At 41.2% G+C, this 22,553-nt stretch overlaps 1 protein-coding gene across 1 annotated transcript in view; it reads left to right on the plus strand.

Annotated features, from left to right (window-relative positions):
• Nucleotides 1-1,535: 1,535 nt before the first annotated feature.
• Nucleotides 1,536-22,553, plus strand: part of lrfn2b (leucine rich repeat and fibronectin type III domain containing 2b) — a 188,413-nt gene continuing 167,395 nt past the window's right edge. Inside the window, exon 1 of the mRNA XM_034150575.1 lies at nucleotides 1,536-1,771. The gene's annotated coding sequence lies outside the window, so the exon portion shown is untranslated. The remainder of the gene's footprint in view (nucleotides 1,772-22,553) is intronic.

A 22,553-nucleotide genomic window follows, 5' to 3' on the forward strand; every position in this document is an offset into this window, starting at 1 on the left:
GGCTGTGTATTTTCAAATTCTAGCGCACTCGAGCTGGTTTCTCCAAAATTACCTACCCTACCTTTAAGTGTTTTCTTATTTTATTTAATCATATTATGTCTTATTTAGCCTAACATTCAGCTGCCTTAATGTTAGTCTAAACAGCATTAGTTAAGGATTTAATATTCATCTGCATTACTTGCACACTGGTCTTGCAACATAATCTGCACTATTTTATTCTACTCTACTTCTTGCATCCTTTGTATTGTTTTTTAATGTGTTTTATTGTTTAATGTCGCATATATATTATGTTGCATTGTTGGAGGATTGTGGGACTCAAGTTTTTCATTGCATATCTACACTGTAGCTACTGTGCATTTGACAATAGAGCTTTGAATCTTTGAATTGATTACCCATTCATACGCTTTATTGGAGAGTGGTAGCCTACCAGCACCGGAACTGCAACATGAGACAGCATAAAATGATTCATCAATTATTAATGAAGCCATTAGTTAAGAATTCGGTTTATAAATCCGTTTGAGATAGTCATACTAGTCATACTCCCTCAGAGGTGGGAGAAGTACTCAGGTCTGAAGTACCGGAGGAATACTCTGTTACAAGTTCTGTATTCAAAATACACAAAAAGTCAGGTAAAGGTAATAAAGTATTGGCATCAAAATATACTTAAAGTACCAAAAGTAAAAGTAGTCATTGTGCAGATTGGTCCATTTCAGAATAATATGTTTTATAATGATTGATAATTAAAGTGTTCTCAAAGCTGGTAAAGGTGCAGCTAGTTTGAATGACTTTGTATACTGCAGGGTAGCTTGTGGATTTACTCCAGGTGGAACTAAAGTCTGATTTAAGAGTTGGTTATATTTCACATCATTCATCCAAATCGGTAAAGTAAAGGTATTAAATGCATGTAGTGGAGTAAAAGTACACCAATACATAAAAACACAAACATTTCCCAAATTGGGATCAATAAAGTACTTCTTATATTATCTTTATCTTATACCTCTGAATTGTAGTGGAGAAGTACAAAGTAGCATAAAATGGAAATACTCAAGTTAATCAAAAGAATCTCAAAAATGTATTTAAGGGCAGTACTTGAGTAAATGTATTTAGTTACTTCCAGCAATATTAGCCTACTTTTCCGTTGATAAAGCCCTTAGAGACATACCGAGAGTTAATGCGTGTTATAAAAATAGATACGTTTTTCCTCATCATTATGATCTCCATTACAGCGCTGCTGCTGATACTAATGAGCTCTGTGAGAGTGTGTGCATTTTAGATGTGTCACATGAACTCCCATCCATCTGCCGTCAGCAGGCGGAGAGAGGACTACAGGCTGCGGGTATTTGCAGCCAGATCAAAACGCAGACAACAGCACAGAGCGCGCGGGGGGGGGGGAGGAGAACATTGTTATCCTGCTGCACGAGGACATCATCTCCAGCCTTCTCACCGGGGGAGTGCGAGTGTATATCTATTCAATCGGAACGGGGATGTCTGTGAAACTTCATACATGCTGTTCCTCAAACTTAGAGCAGGGAGCGGATCGATCTGCCCGCCAGTAGCGCGCACAGAGTGGCGGAGAGCGGCGGAGCGGGGCGCGCATCGCTCCGTTTTTATTTACGCGCAAAGGCGAAAAGAGTGATCAGACAATACCGGGACTCCTGGACGATGAGTGGAAATTACAATTGGAATTACTGTTGATATGAAAACTACAATGCATTGACCATCTACTGCTTCTAATGGAGGGAGGAACATTTTAAACACGCCTGATAAGGAGGTAAGAAGTCGATCATCTGTACTGTGGATGTGCATGACGCGGTAACTTGGCTTCACATTTGGACTCATTGGCGTGTTCTATGCATTTTCCCTGTAATATATGTTGCAGCAGAGCATTGGTTAGTGTTCCTCTAAGTGTCTGATTCCTTTCCCTTGTCTGTCGCCGTGCTGCCTGTATGCCCTATTTAGCTGAAGTGGACACCGCGCAGTGTTCATCAAACGGAGTGCAATATCATCGCTGAGAATTTCAATTATCCCCCCCTCGTGCAGCATCCCAGTGCAATGTGCTGTAGGATAAAATATCCTCCAGATACACTACGCCCCTCCGATCCAACACATCCCTCAGCTGCATGCAGCCTAACTTATTGTGGCCAGCCAACTGATATACAGCTGGAGTGATCATTCAACATCATACATCAATTATCTCCAATATCAAGCAATAACAGATTTGAACTAGTCAAACATAAGCACAGTAGTTGTATATGTGTATGGAGACTATATTGAAATAACCATTCTGAATGGGAGAAATGTTGTGATTTAATGTGACATGTTGGTATCACAGCTTGGTATAATGTGTCAATACTTATATAAAGTCTCGGAGAGGGTGCATATATTTGCAGAGGCAGACAGCATTTACTCTGTAGCGGGCAGCTGATGGATTGTTACAACACATGGAACTTGTTCAGTGTCCCTGTGATGATCACATCCGCTGATTAAAAGCCAGCAGACTGCAGCAGGTGAAGCGCCCGGGGACACTCTCCTGCCTGATCATATTTGCAGCCTGATTATAGTACAGTGTGCATATTTGGAATTCAGTCGCCTTTCCTGGCTTGGGGACTAAGAGTTGTGCATGTGTGTGGCCTTTCATCAGACACTTCACAGTTCACGACCTTGACTTTTCCCATGCTTCATGTTCAGGAGTGAATAATGCATGGCCCCTGTACGACCCTCTGAGTGGGGCCGCAGCCAGAGGGCCGCTGGCTGGAGGATGTTTATTGTGCTGTACAGGATCGGGGGGGGGGGATGAGGGTGTGCAGCAGGCGGTGTGGATTCAGGTAAAGTAACACGCCAAGTGAGGAAACCTCCGCCCCCAATCCCACTGTCTACTAAGGGATGACCTTTGCCTCACGCAGATTAGAGCCACTCTCTAATTGGTTTACCATTAACCCTTCCAACATATATTTTGTTGTCATGCTAGAGGTGGCCGCACTGTGTACTGTGAGTGTGTGTGTGAGTGTGGGAAGGGGGTGGGGGTATTAATCTACCTCGTCGCCCATCACTGAGTTCCCAGGCCAGGCTCCACAGTGAAACTGCTAATCCCTCAGTAAGCATGGCTTAAATCTGTCAGAGCTATGACTCGCTTTACCTCACTGCTGCACTAAATGTAATATGAGCCCGACTGCAAAGCATGACATGTGTCATGAGAGACCGGAGTAATTCAGTTTGAAATATTGCAGTATTGCAGTGTCATGTCAGTATGAGAAACTGGATGTGAAAAGAGACTTTTTAGGTGCACACATTTGCTTCTATAGGTGCATAACCCTACACAAAATGAGGAAATTAAATTCAAAATTAAAACAAGCAAGAATCATTCATATAAAAGAACAAAATGACCATATTAAAAAAATACCTGAATTAAAATGATAACGGGACAAAATAAACTCGAAAAATACTTTTAACTACATATAAATGTAGAATGATCGAGGGTCGAGTATCTTTTATGACTCAGGTTTATTCAGCAGTAAGTCAAGACATTACAGTATAGGCAGAAACATAACAACTGGCGGGCTTACTGTGAAGTAAAGCAGTCCTTCCCATGCCGTAAAGCATGTCGCAACACTGTCGTAACAGCCTTAACTCTGTATGCATTGCATGCATACAGTATGTGACATCTCCCCTTTTTTCCTAGTTACGTCATTTGAAATAACTGTAAAGAGTTTCGACAGATTAGTCACAGCAGCATCCTGTAATAGTAAACAACAGTCAAACTGTGATAACAAATGTTCATTCAGTCGTACTGACCAACCAAAAGTGTCCTATGAATACAGGTTAACTTCACAGATTATGTTAATAAAGATGGGTAACCAATACCTTCAGTAGTGCTGTTACAAAATACAATTCAAGATGCAAGTTTTCTTTTCTAAACATTGCAGCAGTAATATCACATTTGTACATAACATTCACAATAAACAGAACTCAAAATTCAGCAGACTCAGAGTCCACCTGTTTTCTCCCCCCCAAAGGCCATAGGTGTTTTTTTTCTTATTCACCCCCAGAGGTCATTGTGAAACACCCAATCACTCCTGTCTACAAGTCCAACCTAGTGGCCAGCTTACTGACACGGCCAGACCAGAGGCCTGTACTACAAAGCCGGATTTTCGCTTAGCCGGCTGACTTCAGGGAAAACTCTGGCTTTCCGGTCCTACGACGCTGGTTCTCTTTTTAGCGGGCTAGATCTCCATGGTAACTTATGCTGAGCGGCTAACCTCCTCGGGAGGAGGTTAGGTTGCAGGCTAAGAGATCAACTCAGTGAAAGCACCGCCTGCTGACCAATCAGAGCTCCGTGTGCGGAGTTTAAAGCTATCAAGTCATATTACAGGATAGAGGAAATACAGAAAAACTGCCGTTGCAGGAAAGACGGCCGGCAAAAATCACCGACTGTGTGAACGTGAAAATGAATAGAATATCCCCTCCCATCTTCAGAGCAATCTGACTATTATAACATTAGCGTTAAGAAAGCTTACTTAAATATCTGCCACAACATAAGTAACCGGATCAGAGTAACATTAAGTACAGTCCGCGGCACTGTGAGTGCAGACGTTGATGTGTCCCATTATCATTCATATCATATCACATCATAATGTATCATATATTTCCTTATTTGAGTCAGCTTCTTGAGCCGTATCTGGCCGTGCAACACTCACAGTGCCACATACTGTATGCAGAAGTATTATTTTAAGCAACACATTAAGTTGACGAAACACTCGAGTCAAATGTAATTAAAGTCAGATCCACTCGTGTCTTGGACGGGGCAGTGATTTCATAAACCTGTTAATGTACGCATTCAAACCTTTTTCTGTTACCAGCTGTATTCACCTTGCAGCTGCAGCTATGTGGCTTTGATCCTGGATAAAGTGTTTAAGTCATGGATGTTTAAAGTTTAACTTCTTCATATTTGACTAATATTAAAGTTCACTTTTCATTCAGGAAGTATGACGCTGCGCTGTCAGTACGCTTGTCCATGTTTGTGATTGGTCGAATGCTCCAAATACCACCCCTTTCATGTGAACGCGCACCTAACTAGATAGGAGCGATCCACTTGATAACCAGCGTCGTAGTACCGCTTAGCGAGAGCGCGTATGTTTTGGATTGGGCCAACCGGCTAACTCAAACATATCCAGGTTAGGAAAATCCGGCTTCGTAGTACAGGCCTCTGGTCTGAACACGTCCTGGTGTTTGTGTATGGGTTGTCACCTCACTTGGATTCAGGGTAACAGTCTCTGGTGTGTTGGCGCTTACAGGCTGGGAAATCGCCACAGCACTCTTTGCTGGTGTTAGTGGGATGTGCTGTGCAGGTCGGGAAGTTGGTTCTGCCCGGAGATGAAGTTGGTTCCGCCGCAGCACTGCACCTCCTTGTGTGTTAATGAGGTAAGACCTCGGAGTAACACACTCTTTTGAGACGATTGCTGGTGTCTTCTAGGACTTCTCGTTGTCAAGCTTGGTGTAGACTGTGTCTCCTGGCTGTAGAGCTGAGGCCTGTACTACGAAGCTGGATTTTCGCTTAGCCGGCTAAATTCAGGGAAATCTCGGGCTTTCCGGTCCTACGACGCTGGTTCTCTTTTTAGCAGGCTAGATTTCCATGGTAATTTATGCTGAGCGGCAAACCAGGGGGCTATACTACGAAGCAAGATTTTCGTTTAGCAAGCTAACTTCAGGGGTTTCCGGTCCTACGAAGCTGGTTCACTTTTTAGCAGGCTAGATAACTTATTCTGAACGGCTAGCCTCCGGAGCAGGATAGGTTCCAGGATAAAAGCACTGCCTGCTGACCAATCAGAGCTCAGTGTGCGGAGTTTAAAGCGATCAATTCATATGACAGGAGGAGAAAGGAAATACAGTTTAAACTGCCGTTGCAGGAAAGACAGCCGGCCAAAATCACCGACTGTGTGAACGTGAAAATGAATAGAATATCACCTCCCATCTTCAGAGCAATCTGACTATTATAACATTAGTGTTAAGAAAGCTTACTTAAATATCTGCCACAACATAAGTAACCTACAGTCCGCGGCACTGTGAGTGCAGACGTACCCCATTATCATTCATATCACATGATATCACATCATAATGTATCATATATTTCCTTATCTGAGTCAGCTTCTTGAGCCGTATCTGGCCGTGCAACACTCACAGTGTCACATACAGTATGCAGAAGTATTATTTTAAGCAACACATTAAGTTGACGAAACACTCGAGTCAAATGTAATTAAAGTCAGATCCACTCGTGTCTTGGACGGGGCAGTGATTTCATAAACCTGTTAATGTGCGCATTCAAACACTTTTTCTTTTACCAGCAGTATTCACCTTGCAGCTGCAACTATGTGGCTTTTATCCTGGATAAAGTGTTTAAGTCATGGATGTTTAAAGTTTAACGTCTTCATATTTGTCTAATATTAGTTGACTTTTCATTCAGGAAATATATGACGCGCTGCGCTGTCAGTACACTGCTTGTCCATGTTTGTGATTGGTCGAATGCTCCAAATACCACCCCTTTTATGTGAACGCGCACCTAACTAGATAGGACACGGCTGGCTTGCGGTCGAGGTGATAGCCAGCGTCGTAGGACAGTTTAGCGAGAGCGTTTTATTTTTTTGGATTTAGTCAGCCGGATAACTCAAAACATATCCAGGATATGTTGAACTAGATTCGTAGTATACCCCCCTGCTCCGGAGCAGGTTAGGTGGCAGGCTAAGAGATCAACTCAGTGAAAGCACTGCCTGCTGACCAATCAGAGCTCCGTGTGCGGAGTTTAAAGCGATCAATTCATATGACAGGAGGAGAAAGGAAATACAGTTTAAACTGCCGTTGCAGGAAAGACGACCGGCCAAAATCAACTGACTGTGTGAACGTGAAAATGAATAGAATATCCCCTCCCATCTTCAGAGCAATCTGACTATTATAACATTAGCGTTAAGAAAGCTTACTTAAATATCTGCCACAACTTAAGTAACCGGATCAGAGTAACATTAAGTACAGTCCGCGGCACTGTGAGTGCAGACGTCGATGTGTCCCATTATCATTCATATCATATCACATCATAATGTATCATATATTTCCTTATCTGAGTCAGCTTCTTGAGCCGTATCTGGCCGTGCAACACTCACAGTGTCACATACTGTATGCAGAAGTATTATTTTAAGCAACACATTAAATTGACGAAACACTCGAGTCAAATTCTCCTAATTAAAGTCAGATCCACTCGTGTCTTGGACGGGGCAGTGATATTATAAACCTGTTAATGTACGCATTCAAACGCTTTTTCTTTTACCAGCTGTATTCACCTTGCAGGTGCAGCTATGTGGCTTTTATCCTGGATAAAGTGTTTAAGTCATGGATGTTTAAAGTTTAACTTCCTCATATTTGACTAATATTAAAGTTCACTTTTCATTCAGGAAGTATGACGCTGCGCTGTCAGTACGCTTCTCCGTGTTTGAGATTGGTCGAATGCTCCAAATACCACCCCTTTCATGTGAACGCGCACCTAACTAGATAGGACACGGCGGCTTGAGCGATTCACTTGATATCCAGCGTCGTAGTACAGTTTAGCGCCAGCGCGTATGTTTTGGATTACGCCAACCGGCTAACTCCAACATATCCAGGTTAAGTTGAACCAGCTTCGTAGTACAGGCCTCTGGTAGATGCCTGGCACCATGTTGTCGGTTGTAATAAAAGGCTTGTTTTGCTTTCTCACTCGTGTCCTTTTGTTTGACAATCTGTCTGTTAGGCCAGGGGTTTTCAAAGTGTGGGAAGGTGAGCCTCCCCTCAGAGAACATAAGAACAGCCGTGCCCCCCCTCCCAATTAGTATTGCTATTATTATTATTATTATTATTATTATTATAATTGTTGTTGTTGCTATAATGCAGGGGTATTATTATCCAGTGGAATGCCCTTACCTACTGGCCTAGTTAAATGAAAGTGGTTACTTTTTTTTGGCTGGGCAGTGTAGTTTTACACACCGTCTTATTTGACTTTCTCAGGACTTAAAACTGTTTTTTGGGGGCAGACCCCCACAAAGAAAAATATATATTCACACACGTAAGGTCATCATCTTAACAGTTGTTTATGCTCATCGAGTCATCCGTGAGCAGAGCATCAAGTTGGCATGCCTATAACAGCTGAATGCGGCTATTATCTTGTTCAGCAAAACGCCTCACAGACTTATTAAGATCTAAAGCTTTAGTGCGTTTTGATTCAATGCTGAGTACAGCCAAACTTGACAGTCTCTTCTCTGTCATTGTAGACCGCAAATACCTCATTCCTTCCGTCTGCTTGGGTCCGAATGCGCCGTCTCGTTCAAATGAAATCGCCATGAAATAGCTATGAAATAGCTGGGGTGGCAGTTGCCACCTCTAGCCACCCCGGTAGATCCGCCCCTGCTTGACCGGTACTTGCTTTTGATCAAAGTCAATGCGGAAAACCTGCACTCACACAGGTAAGTGGAGGTGAAGGGAATGAGCACTTTTACAGCCTTTTTGGCGAGGTGGGGGAACTCGGTCTCCACAGACAGCCAAAAGTGTGCAAGTGACGTTTTCTGCCAGACGCTGTCTCCTCTCTCACTTTAGGTAACTTCACAAAAAATCGATCCATGTTGCCGCTCGCATAAAGTTAGCTGAAGTTAACTAGCTAGATTTCACTGTTTCTCGTTATTTTTTTCTCACGCTGCGCCTCCCCTGAAGCTCTCTGGCGCCCCCCAGGGGAGTCACGTCTCACACTTTGAAAACCGTTGTGTTAGGCCATTTAGGCCGTAGATTTTTCTCGAGTGTCGGGAGCGTCGTTCTGATCTTTCTCCCCATTAGCAGTTCTGCTGGACTGACTCCTGTGGTAGTACAGGGAATGGATCTATAGCACATAAGGGCTATCAGCGGATCTTCCTGGCGAAGGATTCTCTTAGCGGTCTGTACTGCTCTTTCTGCATGACCGTTTCCTTGAGGATGGTGAGGACTAGACGTGATGTGTCTGAAGTCCAGCCGCTGTGCCAGCTCCCGGAATTCTGCACTGGAGAATTGGGGACCATTGTCACTCACCACCTTTTCAGGAATTCCGAACCTAGCAAAGGTTCTTTTAAGTCTCTGGATGACAAGGGCACTGGTCGTAGATGGTAGTTGTAGTATTTCCAGATACCGTGAATAGTAGTCTGAAATCCCAAGGTAGTTGTGCTTGTTATGTTCGCAGAGGTCGAGAGCGATTCTTTTCAACGGACGATCAGGCAGCGGTGTGGAAATAAGCGTCTCCTTTTGTTGAGCCCGCTTCTGCTCCTGGCAGCTCTTGCATATGTTGACAATGTTATTAATATCTACAGAGAGCCCCGGCCACCAAACTGATGCATTCGCCCTTTCTCTGCATTTGCATCTGTAACATTGGGAATGCACTGCATATGGTTGAGCCCCATCCTTTAATTGGATTTTAACAGGTTCAGTTTTTAGTGTGCCGTGCTCACCATAGGCTTGAAGGTGTTCACTGGTAGTGAATTTCACTTCATCAACACGCCTTACCAGGTTCGAGATGAACCGAGATCTGTCAGTGGAGATCACTGACAGATCTCGGCTGAGTAGGTTATTGACACTCTGGCCACGGACTACATATGCTTCAAATAGGTAGTTATTTCCCTTGTAACTGACGGAGCATTAAAGCGTCCCAGACACAACAGTTCACCTCCTGGGCTGTCTAATGGGATGTCAGCTGGTTTCAGTGTTTTTGGTGGAGTGAGTGTGTGAAATGCATCCTCACATAAGACGCTGACATCAGCTCCTGTGTCAATTTTAAATTCCATTGGAGTAGAATCCACCTGGAGCTGTACTGTCCACTGCTCTTTCTCATCTGCACTGCACACTGAGCCTAAGAAATAAGGGGTTTCCTACAGTCCCTGTGACCTCATTCACTGATCTATTGCTGTTTCGGCACACTCTGGCCCAATGTCCTATTTTATTGCACTTGTGGCATGTAGCTTTAGCATGCCGTAAAGCACATGTGTCAAACTCAAGGCCCAGGGGCCAAATCAGGCCCTTGGTGGATTTAATTTCGGCCCGCAGGATCATTTCTAATTGCTATTAGATCTGGCCCTCCGATATATTGCACGCACACCTTCACTCAATCCTGAGGGTTTCCTCAGCTCAGAGCCTGACCCCAAACATTGATGAACTTGCACCCAAGATGAGATGCCTAGTATCTGGCTTGAACTAGCATCACAGCAGCATACTGAGTTTCAATGGATGTTTCCTTCTGCACTTTTTTTCTTGCGACAACAGGGTATGTTTGGTTTTTTCTTTGAGGGAAATTATTTTGTTGAAGCTGTTGTTGGCCTGTGGAGAAATGTACCTGTAAAGTAATTCACACAGCCTCTTCCCTCTTCTCTCTGTGAGGAGCAGCAGGTTCAGCTTTCAGAACAAAATAACTCATAAGAAATGACTCTGGAAAAGCTGCAGATGGAGCCATAAGAAATGAATGCAACTGATTATTTAATGTTTAATGTTGTTTTTATAGGCAATCATTTAAGCTTTGTTAGTTCCAGGTTTAATATGTGCAATAAGTTCATTTCAATAAGTTCTGCAATAAACATTGAACCAGTCCGGCCCTCGACTAGTACCCATTTTTTTATTTTGGCCCACTGTGTATTTGAGTTTGACACCCCTGCCGTAAAGCATGTCGCAACACTGTCGTAACAGCCTTAACTCTGTATGCATTGCATATGTGACAATAAAGTGCTCGGCAATTATTCAATCTTTTATCAAAATCATGATGGTCTTGTGCAATGTCCATATTCCAGTATGCACAATATTTGGTAAAAGCAGAATATGTGAAAATATAAAAATATTTGCTGTAGGTGCTGCAGATTGTTTTATGACTTATTAAAAAATTAATTGCGCCATAATCATTTTATTATATTTTGTAGTGACTTATGCTTTCAAAAATAATCACCCCTCCAATATTGAAGGTCATTTTGTAATTGAAATACAAGTCACAATAATTGCAATTAGTTATTTTTTTCTAAATCGTGCAACCCTTAATACATAAACTGAATTAAATCGTTTTGTTATTAGAAGTGCTCATTTTGTCCAGACAATGTTGAACTAATCCCAGTACATGCTTTAACTCCAGCTGATCACTTAGGATCTAGTAAATACTGTTGTCAGCATACACTTGATTATCTTTGCTGTGTTTTTCTTTTTTTGATGACAGTACGATACCTCTCCTGTTTGTGGGTGGTTTTTGTGTTTCTACATGTCCTGTGAGCAGTATGGCAGTTAGGTTGTTCTCTGGGCTCTCAAATAATACCTTCTCTAAGCAGCCCTTGGGCCTCTCAGCGGATCTGCTGGCTATAAATAATGGCACATATGTCACCGTGCTCTTGGCTGAGTACACTAAGCCCAATCCTGAGCTCCATAGGCACCAGCAGAGAGCTGCGTCTCAGCCTTAACTGAGACCTGGACACAGACCGCAGCACACACCATCCACATCCTCCTGTACCTCTCCTTTATGGCTGCTCATTATCAGTCTCTCCGGCCAGTCCCTGACTCCGCCTCCACTCTGCTCCCTGTGCAGAGATGGATGAGCAGCATTAGTAGCAGCTTGTTTGTTTAACAGTATCGTATGTGCTGTGAGAAGTCCAATCAGTGTGAGCAGCAGGAGACAGGAGCGCCACTCTGGGACAGTTTGTTGAGTCATCAGGGCTTTAGGCAACAGCACAGCAAGTCGTGTACACACATGAATCATAGTTTGTGTGACTGACCCCCTGTTAGCCAGTGATGCGATTGACAGCCTGTTTACTCCCACAATAAAGCAATAATAAAGTCTTATGGCTAGGACATGTGCTGTGACTGGAATTGTGTTACATGTGTGTTTTCGAGTGCAGACAGTAAGTGCGTCCCAATGTGAAGTAATTTTTAAAGCAGAGCCCGGATGATGCTCTTAGAAAGGTCAACAAGTTGAGTGTGGAAATGGTGGACACTTGTCACGCTCAACATCTGTGACAGACGTTAATACGACAATTGATTGCTGTTGCTTTGGTCAACACAGCACCGTACAACTAACAAAAGTGTGTGTTCTCTATTTTAGTAACCTACCACTATACTTGTGTCGAAAAGAAGCCAGCCCTAATATTGTAGGGATATTTGAGCAGTAATAATTTGATACCACTAACAATCATTCTAGCTAGCTAAGGACAATGTTATGTCGTGCCGACCTAGTCCCCATACTGTCCTAGGTACAAGGCGCCTTCTGTACATGCACTACATGCGCTAGATTAGGGCCCAACTATTAATTTAAATATGATAACATTTCAATAAAGCTATACTTTTCAAGTCAATTCAATTGAAAGTGAATTGCGTATCTCAATACCAATAAAATAAATAAATACAAATCCCATCATAATCATTTTAATATGTCTTTTGATGAATGAAATGAATACAAGAATAACGATGCAAAAATTATCATTTATTCCCATATTAAGTCTAGAACATTGTATACATTATTGTAAACATCAATTATTTACCTAGGAAGCAGAATAAGTAGGAGATATGTGAATTGAATATAAAACACTGAGTCAATTGTTACAAATGTTAACATGTTGGACGTCTAACTAACTTGAGGTTGTGACTTAAGAGGGGATGATCTGTAAGGGAAAATGTCCGGACCAGACTGTAGCAGCTGTATACTAAATTGTAAATGATACTAGATTAGGCTGGAAGTAGCTCAGTCTGTAGGGTCTTCACCTGGGAACCGAAGCACTGGGTGTGGACTGGTAGCTGGAGATGAGCCTCTTCACCTCTTGGGCACTGCTTAAGGTGCCTGACTTTAGGTGTCCTGAACCAAGGCGCCATAACCCAAACTGCTCCATGACGCCGTAAAACATGGCAACCTCTTCGCTCTGGCACGCCTCCATAAAACAATTCATGTGTTTGTGCATGTGGTTTATTCAGACCTTATGTGCAAGTGTGTATTTGTACTGTAAAACTAAATAGGGAAAAACTGAATATCCCTTAGTGGATTAATAAAATGGCGCCTTCTTCTTCTATCCACATTACTGATACACATATATCAAAAATCTCACTGTGTTAATAGTTTGTAGTTTGTAGAAAAAAAACAGTTTACCCTACAATATTGTTGCAATATTTTCTCCATTTGCCCATGCCCATAAATGTACCAACATTCAGTACAGTGTCAACAAAGACCTGAACAACCAGTGATTCAACTAGAGGTCACCATGTTTCTGCCCACTGGTGATGACTGACTAGTAACCCAGTAATGACCCTTGTCTTGGACCAGACGTAGCCTTGCTGCTGCAGAGAGAGGGGGGGTGCCCTGCGGCCCGGTGTAGCTTTATTGTCACGGTTAGCCTGACCCACTCTTGGGACGCTCAGTAGAGAGGCAGCCACTGAGTCAGTTACAGCAGCCGGGCACCGGGCTCGAAGGAATAAGAGACTGAAGGTAGAAAGGGCAATGCACAGCGGGACTCTAGCTCCATCTATCCCCCCCCCCCCCCCCCCCCCCCCCCCCCCCCTCCTCTCTGAATGACTCTCTCATCTGTTGCTACGGACGGCTGCACTGTCCCCTCATTTGCCATCGATTCTGCCTCTCGCTGAACATCCCTAAAGCTGGGATTATATAGCCATGCCTGCCAGTTCTTTAGCCTCAATTTTCTCCAAGAAGAGCTGTATGAATGGATATTTATGAGAGTCAAGTGTTCATTCTCCTGACGGATCTGCCTGGGACAAAGTGAGTGTGTGTGTGAGTGTGTGTCCTTGGCAGGCTGGGAGGAAGTAACATGCAGCATGTCGGGGCAGCTGAGCCTTCTCTAGGTGGCGGAGGCAGCATTTGGGTTGGTGCTGTGGTGCCCATATGCCCTCCACCTGCCTGAACTAACACATGACCATCTGGGAGAGATTAGCATTTCATGCTCCAGTGTCCACAAAAGGATTACACTGACCTTTTTAAAAAATGAAGTCCAAAACATTTACTTTTTGATTACCTCAATATCAAATGCCAATAAGTAAAAGAGAAAATTAATATCAATAAGATGTTGTTTACTCAAGTGTATTATGTAAGACAACAGAACAATGTGACCAAGATATTTAGGATCAGAAATGATTTTATTGATATGAAAACCTGCCGTTCACTCAGCATATTCAGGCAGCAGGCTATACACCAACAATGAATCACATGAGCACTTACTACAATTTAAAAAAGTAGAAATCAAATCTGTCCGTTTTAGTTTAATACACACACTATTTTATGAACATATTATGTTCACCTACTGAATTAAAACCAGAACAAATGAAGCAAAGAAAGTGAACACCATAAAGCAGATTCAGGCAGTAGGCGTATTCACACTTAACGTATTATCCTACAGAACAGTACAGCACAGAGAAGAGATAACATCTGATGCTTTACAACAAATACTATATGCTCTTTTTACTAACATTGTAATCCTACTAGTAATCCTGTTCGGTCTCTTTTTATGTACTGTTAAGGGAATACAGTTACCTTTTTTTTTGTATCCTGATTACGTAATCCTTTTACACGTAACCCGTTACTCCCTAAGCATGTACCTTTATTACTAAAAAAAATGATCTACAATTGATCCTTAATACCAACGATAAAAGGACTTTGTCATGTGTCACCAAACAAGAACACTGTAGTACTGCTGAGTCTTAAGTGAGAATTTGCTGATTCGATAAAGCCAAACTGCTCTGCCACTGTAAGGGTTTTGTATTAGCTCTGAAACCATTCATCAATTAACCAATTAGTGTATCAACAACATCTCTTATTTTGTGGGGTGCTTTATCATCACTGTTCATGTATTTTAGATAAATCTTTAATCAGTCGGTCATTGGAAATCAAACAAGTGTAAATTGTAGTTCAAGTCAATAAGAAATTGATTAGCCGTTCATCTCAATGCCCTCCATGGATTGAAAGAAATACCGCCTGCTATGATCACTGAAGTCTGAGTACATGTTGGTGACTTCTTCAACATAAGGCCAAGGTTTCCAAAATGTTAGGGAAAGCAGAAGTGGGGGCGGGGGGGTGTGAGCTGCAGTGGCTTTGACACACAGCTTATGGAAGCATTTAAGGTTAAAACCCTTCTTACCCATTTGCCTCAAATTGTGTCATTATCACACTTTTTCCTCTCTTAGTCCTCTCTTAGTCAAATCTGCTCACACAGACACGATGCACATATTTTTAGATTCACAGAGACTGAAACTTTGCCAGGATTTAATAAGTCCTCAAGCAGCAACATTATTTCAAATTTCTCGGCCTTCATTTTTTGTCAGAGGGAAAAATAACCATCCAAATGGGCTCTTTTCCAGCTGTGCTGATGAATCCAATCTTGATCTGATTTACGGCTCATGGAGCCATGTTGACAATTGATTAATCAATCAAATACTTTATTTATTAAGGGGAAATTTGGTTTAGAAACTATTAGAACAAAATAAATACATACTTACATTGAAAAAAACTGAAATATTGACTTTAATCAAATGTGGTATGTCAACATATTTCACATAACTATATTAGGTTAGTTGAAAGCAATAATAATATGTTTAAATAGGTTCAACTTAATATTATTATCTTTGGTCTCTTCGGTCTGCATCCTCTGTGTCCTTCAGATTTCAGTGGGGATAGCCGTTTTTAAGACCTCTATGCTAGCCGGCTTTTGCATGATTATCACCCTATAAAGGCACAGGTGTTGTGCCTGTGTTTTGAAAAATGTTGCTGCATGAGGCCAACACTGAAAAAACTGAAAGTTGACTTTAATTTAATGTATTATGCGAACAAATTTCACAGAACTGTATAAGGTTAGTTGGAGGAATAATATTAAGTTGAACTTGATATGAGATGGCACCAGAAACTTCTAATACTAAAAATAAGCATAGGAAAGGACGACAGGAAGATTGACATGCTTTCTTAGCCTGCCTGTTTTTCGTGGTTAGCAATGAAACTTTTTGGCCTAAATTCCCTTTTCCTCAAATTGTAGAAATCCACGGCAACAGGAAGTGCTCTAGTTAATAATTGTCTTGAGATTTATACTCAAATGGACTATAAGTAATGATTTATTGCAAGCAACTATATAAATCCGACATTCAGTACCACCAAATGAAATGATTGTTTTATTTTCTAATGATTCACCTGTGAAATTGGCAGTCAAATCAGGCTCCTTATATTCAATTGTTGAATAGTCATCTATTTCTGGTCAAACCTAGAAGAAAAGAAAAAAACAATCTATTTTGCCGTGGGAAAAAAATAAGCATCAACAAACCGTAACAGCAGCTGAAATGATCCTCCCCACTGACGAGGAGACGCTGAAGTGACCTGCTGGCACAGAGAGAGAGGGGGGGATGAGGCTCTGGCCGATGTTGAGCTCAGTCTTGAGGGACTGTCTGGCTCGCAGAGTGCTGACCTGCAGAGCCAGGATTGGGTTGGCCATACGAGAAGGGATCAGTAATCATGAATAAATGAGCAGAGCGCTGGCAGCGGGTCACAGACTCCACAGACTCAGGATCAGCTGGACACACATCATTCACATGCACTTCATTTCATAGGACTCCAACTACATTAATACACTTGATTCATTATCGATAAATCGAATTTTCAACCTAAGATATGTTTCTCCAGTTCTCTCAACTGATGTTGTACATATAATTGCATTAATTGATACTTGAAAGGGGAATGCTGCCAACGTCATTTCAACATGTGTAACCAGCAAATCGTTTTTTCCTTTCATAATAATAACACTAGATCATGGACCCTGGAATGTGAATTTTCAGCTTATTCATTTTTAAATTAACTTTATGTCATCGTATGATATAAAGTGAATTTAAATACTTTATTGTAAATTATACAATAACGTATTTCAATAAATATATAACATTATATTATATTGTTGTTTTCTGTCATTTCCTTAATTTTTTACGAATTTGACTTTCTGTCTGAGAGGTTTTCTATTTCGGTTGATAATTGAATTTCTTAATTTTGTTATTTTACTCAAACAATTCATCTAAACCAACATAGCATTAAAGATAAGCTAATATACAGTATAAAAATAAGGTTATTGCTAGAGTACAATTGGATAGAATGTATATGTATACCTATTGCTAAATCAAACAATGAAATAATCAGTTATTCAGATAATTATTTAATTATCAAATATTTATTAATTTGTACAATTATGAAAGAATCACTATGGCCTATTTGCAAAATGTAACAAAAATAAATCAAAGTCAGATGTCTTCTTTCCAACTGTGAGCATAACTAGCACCACATAAATAAATAAATCACAGTACATTTCTCTGAGTAAAATTGACTCAAATTGAAGAAAATGTTACTCTAAAAATATAACATTTGGTCCCAACCTATATAGAGTAAAATGTACTCTTTGTTCAGAGTTGTATTTTTAGAGTTCATTTTACTCTATTATGTGCTTAGATTTGACTCTGCTTAATGGTTATTTACTCTATGTAGTGTATATTAAAAACAACTCTACTGCCATTTCACTCATAATAGAAGGTCATTTTACTCCCAATAGAAGGTCATTTTACTCCCAATAGAAGGTCATTTTATTCAGAATAGAATAAATGAACCATAATGATCCTTACAATAAAAAAGGTCAATAAACCAAAGTGCTTAAGGAACATGAGTGGGCGTGTGTGAAGCTGACCATTGAGCGGCCCGACCAAGCAAGGAGGCAGAGGCAGAGAGTTCAAATACAACCCGGTGTGGGCATTTATTCCTCTTTGTGGTACAGGATACACAGCCTCAATATGACTGTCTCACGTGAACACAGTCACCAGCACCAAGGATCTCACACACACACACACTAACAGGAAAACAGAGCCTAAATACACACAGGACTAATCAAACCAACAAGACACAGGTGAGGAGGGAGGAGAAACACAGGGCACCAGGTGAACGCAATCACCAGCAACAGACAAGACGGGAGGGGGAACACTTTTCAAACTAAAACAGGAAACAGAGACAGACAAACTAAAACATAGACAGATCGTGACAAATATATGCATGAATTACATATATTCACATGCTTCCTGTGCAATGTTTTAGCGTGGAACAAATGAATATACTTCGCCAATAATGAAGCTATATAATCCGTAACGGAGACCGAGATCAATGGCCCCAGAGATCACCTCCGTTACAGCGTGGTCATGGTTTAACTCCAATAGAATTGACTCTGCATTTTTGATCGCACTCTAGAAGCTATGAGTAATAAATACACTCCAAAATGATTAAATATCACTATTTCAGAGCAAAATAGTAATTACTCTGGAAAAAATACTCACCAATATTTCCTGTGTACCATCTACAATATAAACATGTATGGGACCACTTCCCCTATATGTAATTTAAGGAGACTTCAGATTATCCAGGCTAACAAGAAACCCTCTTTGTTTCCTGAAACGAGGTCACACCGCTGTGGCAGAACAATCAGTGAGCAGAAAAGCTTTTGAGAAGTCATCTTTTAATCAGAATATACTTTTCTCATCTGCACCGCTGTGCTCCCGCTCTAAATAGATCATGAGGCTGTTCCCTCTCACTGTGTGAACATTCAGTGTAAGCAGCTTATTCCCTGGCTGGAATTGCTATTTCTTAAATGTCTAATATCTGCTTAATAACCTGCGTTATTTGTCTTGGTGGGAAGCCCTGTGGGACACTGGGACATGGGCAGGAGGGAACCGAGATAAGAAATAGAGACATCGAGCTGTTTCAGTGGAGTCAGAGAAGCCGTTTGTCAGCTCATTCCATTATGGCCATGAAACGTTAAACTCTAAGCCATCAGTTTTTACGACAATCTCAAGTGTTGTATCATTTTTTCTCTTCACTTTGCATTGGTGGCCAAACATTCATTGCCTCTCCTCAGCCGTGTGGAGACAAATGGCAAGAAATATTAAGTTAAAATGAGAAGATATGTGATGAAAGAGTAAAAATGATGCAATACAATACAAAAATCCTACAGTATTTAGTGCACGTAACACAGTACATACACACAAAACTATTAGGGCTGTACCCGAATATCCGAATATTCGTTCGTTGGAGTACTATTCGGGTTTCAATTTTGTTATTCGGATATTCTTTTTTTCGTTTATTTTTTTATTTATTGAAATCTCCAATATCAACGTAAGAGCTTGTGCCTCTTCGGGGGGTGCTAACACTTAACCATAAACGTTATCGTTTACTTTCTCCGTCTTTATATGTAGATATTATTATATTACTTTTTCTCCGTTAATCTCCGTCACGTTGTTTCCATAGCAACAGCAACTTCCTGTCAACAGCGTTAACTCTCCTTCAAAATAAAAGCATGTCCATACAAAATAGGAAGCCAAGCCAAATTACACTTAAGACATATATACAACTGCAACGAAAGTAACAAACACAATGCAATATCCTTTTCAATTTCAAAGAACACAAATTGGGTTATATACAAATAACTATAAAACAACAATACTGTAGAATAACAAAATGAATGTCGTGAATAAACCGAAATACACGTGTTGAAGCGGTTCGCTGCTGATTACTACCGAATATCCGAAGCCCGAAAAATGGTATTCGGGACAGCCCTAAAAACTATACATGGCAGCTTTATTATACTGAACAGACTCCTTAGTAGCAGTTATTGTACTTAAGTGGTGCAAATTCCCAAAACTGTTTGCAATAAATGAAATGACCTGAAACCTACTGACAAAGCACCCTGCAGCTCTGGAGCTAGATAATCCACGCTCACAAATAAATAAACTGTATGTGATGCCAGCAGACAGCTCATCTATTTATTATAAATAGGTAATGATAAAAACATGTTATGTTTAGAGCTAGTTTTTTTATATAGCACCTTTCAGAGACAAGGTCATTCAAAGTGCTTAGCATTAACACAATAAACAAATGAACTGGAGAACAAGACGTTAAAGAGGAAAAAAAAGGAGTATAATATTAATATAGAATATAGAGTATAGAGTTTATATGGACTTGGGAAAAGAAGCAGTAAAGAGAAATATTTTAAGCCTTGTTTTTAAAAAGTTCAAAGGTTAGGGCAGGCCTCAGGTGTTCTGGAAGTCTGGTGGTCTTCAGAGCATAGAAGCCAAAAGCTGCTTCTGAAACTGAGGCGACAGAAATGTCACTTAAAATGACGGCAGCACTGATCGAGGTTTTCTGTAACCGTCCAATTCTGTTCACATTTTCTTTTCCACTAACCAGTCTTTAAACACTATACCGTGTTTCTGTTAGTGTTTACTTTCTTTCTGTCTTCTTCTGCTGTTCCCTTCAGTGTTAACTTTCTGTCTGACTTCCTGTGCTGTTCCATTTAGTGTTTACTTCCTGTCTGACTTCTTCTTTTACCGTGTTGGTAAAGTTGATTCCTTGTCGGCTGCTGTATGTGATTTATTTGTTGTCCAGCTCTCAGTGTCTTTAAACACTATATCCTTCTCTTGTTTTCTTTTTCTTTTCTTTCTCGAGGACAGCATAGACATCATTAATCAAAAGTGTCTTGCTCTCCACAAATATACAAAAAATAATCATGTTGTTTTCTGATGGATTAACAGAAATGTGATTAATGGCTGAGGCTTTTGTCTGCGGATTGATATGACTTCACATCCCAGATCAGAGCTTCTTTAGCAATGGTGCTAACTGGTGTGACTGCTGCTATCCTTAGAAGCAGTCGACTAAGCTGTTTAATAAAGGGAGAATAACAACAACAAGAGGTTAAAAAAGCTAGTAAATGTGGAGGAGGTTGTTGCATGTAGAGAGCAGGAAGTGTGAGAAGAAAGAGTGAAGTGTTTTTTTGCATCTCACAAAAGCCCACCCCCTCCATGTTTGTTAGCAGGACTATGAGAGGGTTACTGTGTAAGAGCTGGTGAGCCGCAGCTGACACACTGCCGCTCACTGCACCGTGGCCTTTGAGCCAATTAGACCTGCCTCTGCCTCTCAGAGCCTAAATGGCAGGATGCTTTTATTTTGAATTGTTTGTTTCTCCACTTCCGCGTAACCTTAATTAACTGCATGGAGAACGGGTAGATTGAATAAAAGCAAATCCTGTTTGCTTTGGCAGAGCGGGCGCCTCTCGGGTCTCTGTTGTCGTGTTGATCCCGCTCCCTAATGAATAGAGCTCTGTCCCGCCACTGCCCAATCAGCCAGCAGTGAGATTCCCTGCTCACTCTCATTATTCACACACACGCACACACACACACACACACACACACACACACACACACACACACACACACACACACACACACACACACACACACACACACACACACACACACACACACACACACACACACACACACACACACACACACACACACACACACACACACACACACACACACACACACACACACAGTGATTTATCTGGGTTTCATGGTATTTTTAGCTACTATATTTCTAATCCGTCCTTTGTGAAATCAGTGTTTCCCGGTAGGATTGGAATATTGATGGTCCTCAGGAGCCAGAGAGCCTGCCCTGGAATAATGTTACATTACTCTCAAGCGTAGTCATATTTTCCACTACTGTTTCAGTTTTATCCGTGACAAATACTCGCTGTCACGCTCTTAAAATGCCTCCTCTGTTGTTAGACATAATGAATGCCTCCCTCTCCAGGGATTCATGCCACCTGACCAGGCACTCAAGGGGAACATCAAAGTGTTCCCACATTTAACCTATTCATCTGGGAGATGATCCAATAGGAAAGAGATTTTATTCAAACAATTAAAATTTAAAATTAAAATGTAATCATTTATTTGAACAGGGACAATGCACATTAATGAACACTTAAGACAAATAATGTTTCAAATGTAAAAATGCGGACATTTTGTCCAAAAGTGGTCCGTCTACGGTGGACTTATTATGTCCTTTATTTTAACTATATGCAGAACCAGGCCCTAATTTCTAACTTCCCCTGTGTCATAGAGAATTTTGAGGAGGGATGCACCAATCCATACGCTTCTGAATATTCTCATATTTGGGGTCATATTCACACACATGTGCAGTGTGATGGTTTTACATCAAGCACACACCAGCAAAGACAGTAATGTGACAGCCACACAGCAAACACATAAGGCTTGGAATTTATAACATCTCCAAGTCCAAAATAAAAAAATAAAAAATCAGTACTTATTCAGTAATCATACAATTATGAAGAGTGTATTATGGCGCGTTTCCACTACAGCGCGGAGCACGGTTTAAGAGGGCTGTGACGTCAGCGGCCCGTCTTTGGTTGCGTTTCCACTTGGCCTAGTACCGGCCGGCGGGTCCTAATTCACAGTTTTTCTGGCCTCATAAAATCGCGGGTCTAGGGCCAGAGACAACGAGGCTGAGTCGGGCTGAGTATGCTAAACTAGAGAGAGCATCGCTGGCAAGGGGGCTACAACTACAACAAGATGGACATATTTGACCGTGATTTAATTGTAATACACGTTTCAAAATGATGCCGAAGTAACAACATACTGATACCGGTTAGTAAAAACCATGAATTAATGCTTTGTCAAGTCTGCAGACAGACGGCAGGCGA

Source organism: Trematomus bernacchii, unplaced genomic scaffold, assembly GCF_902827165.1.
Source record: "Trematomus bernacchii unplaced genomic scaffold, fTreBer1.1, whole genome shotgun sequence".
Classification (NCBI taxonomy): Eukaryota; Metazoa; Chordata; class Actinopteri; order Perciformes; family Nototheniidae; genus Trematomus; species Trematomus bernacchii.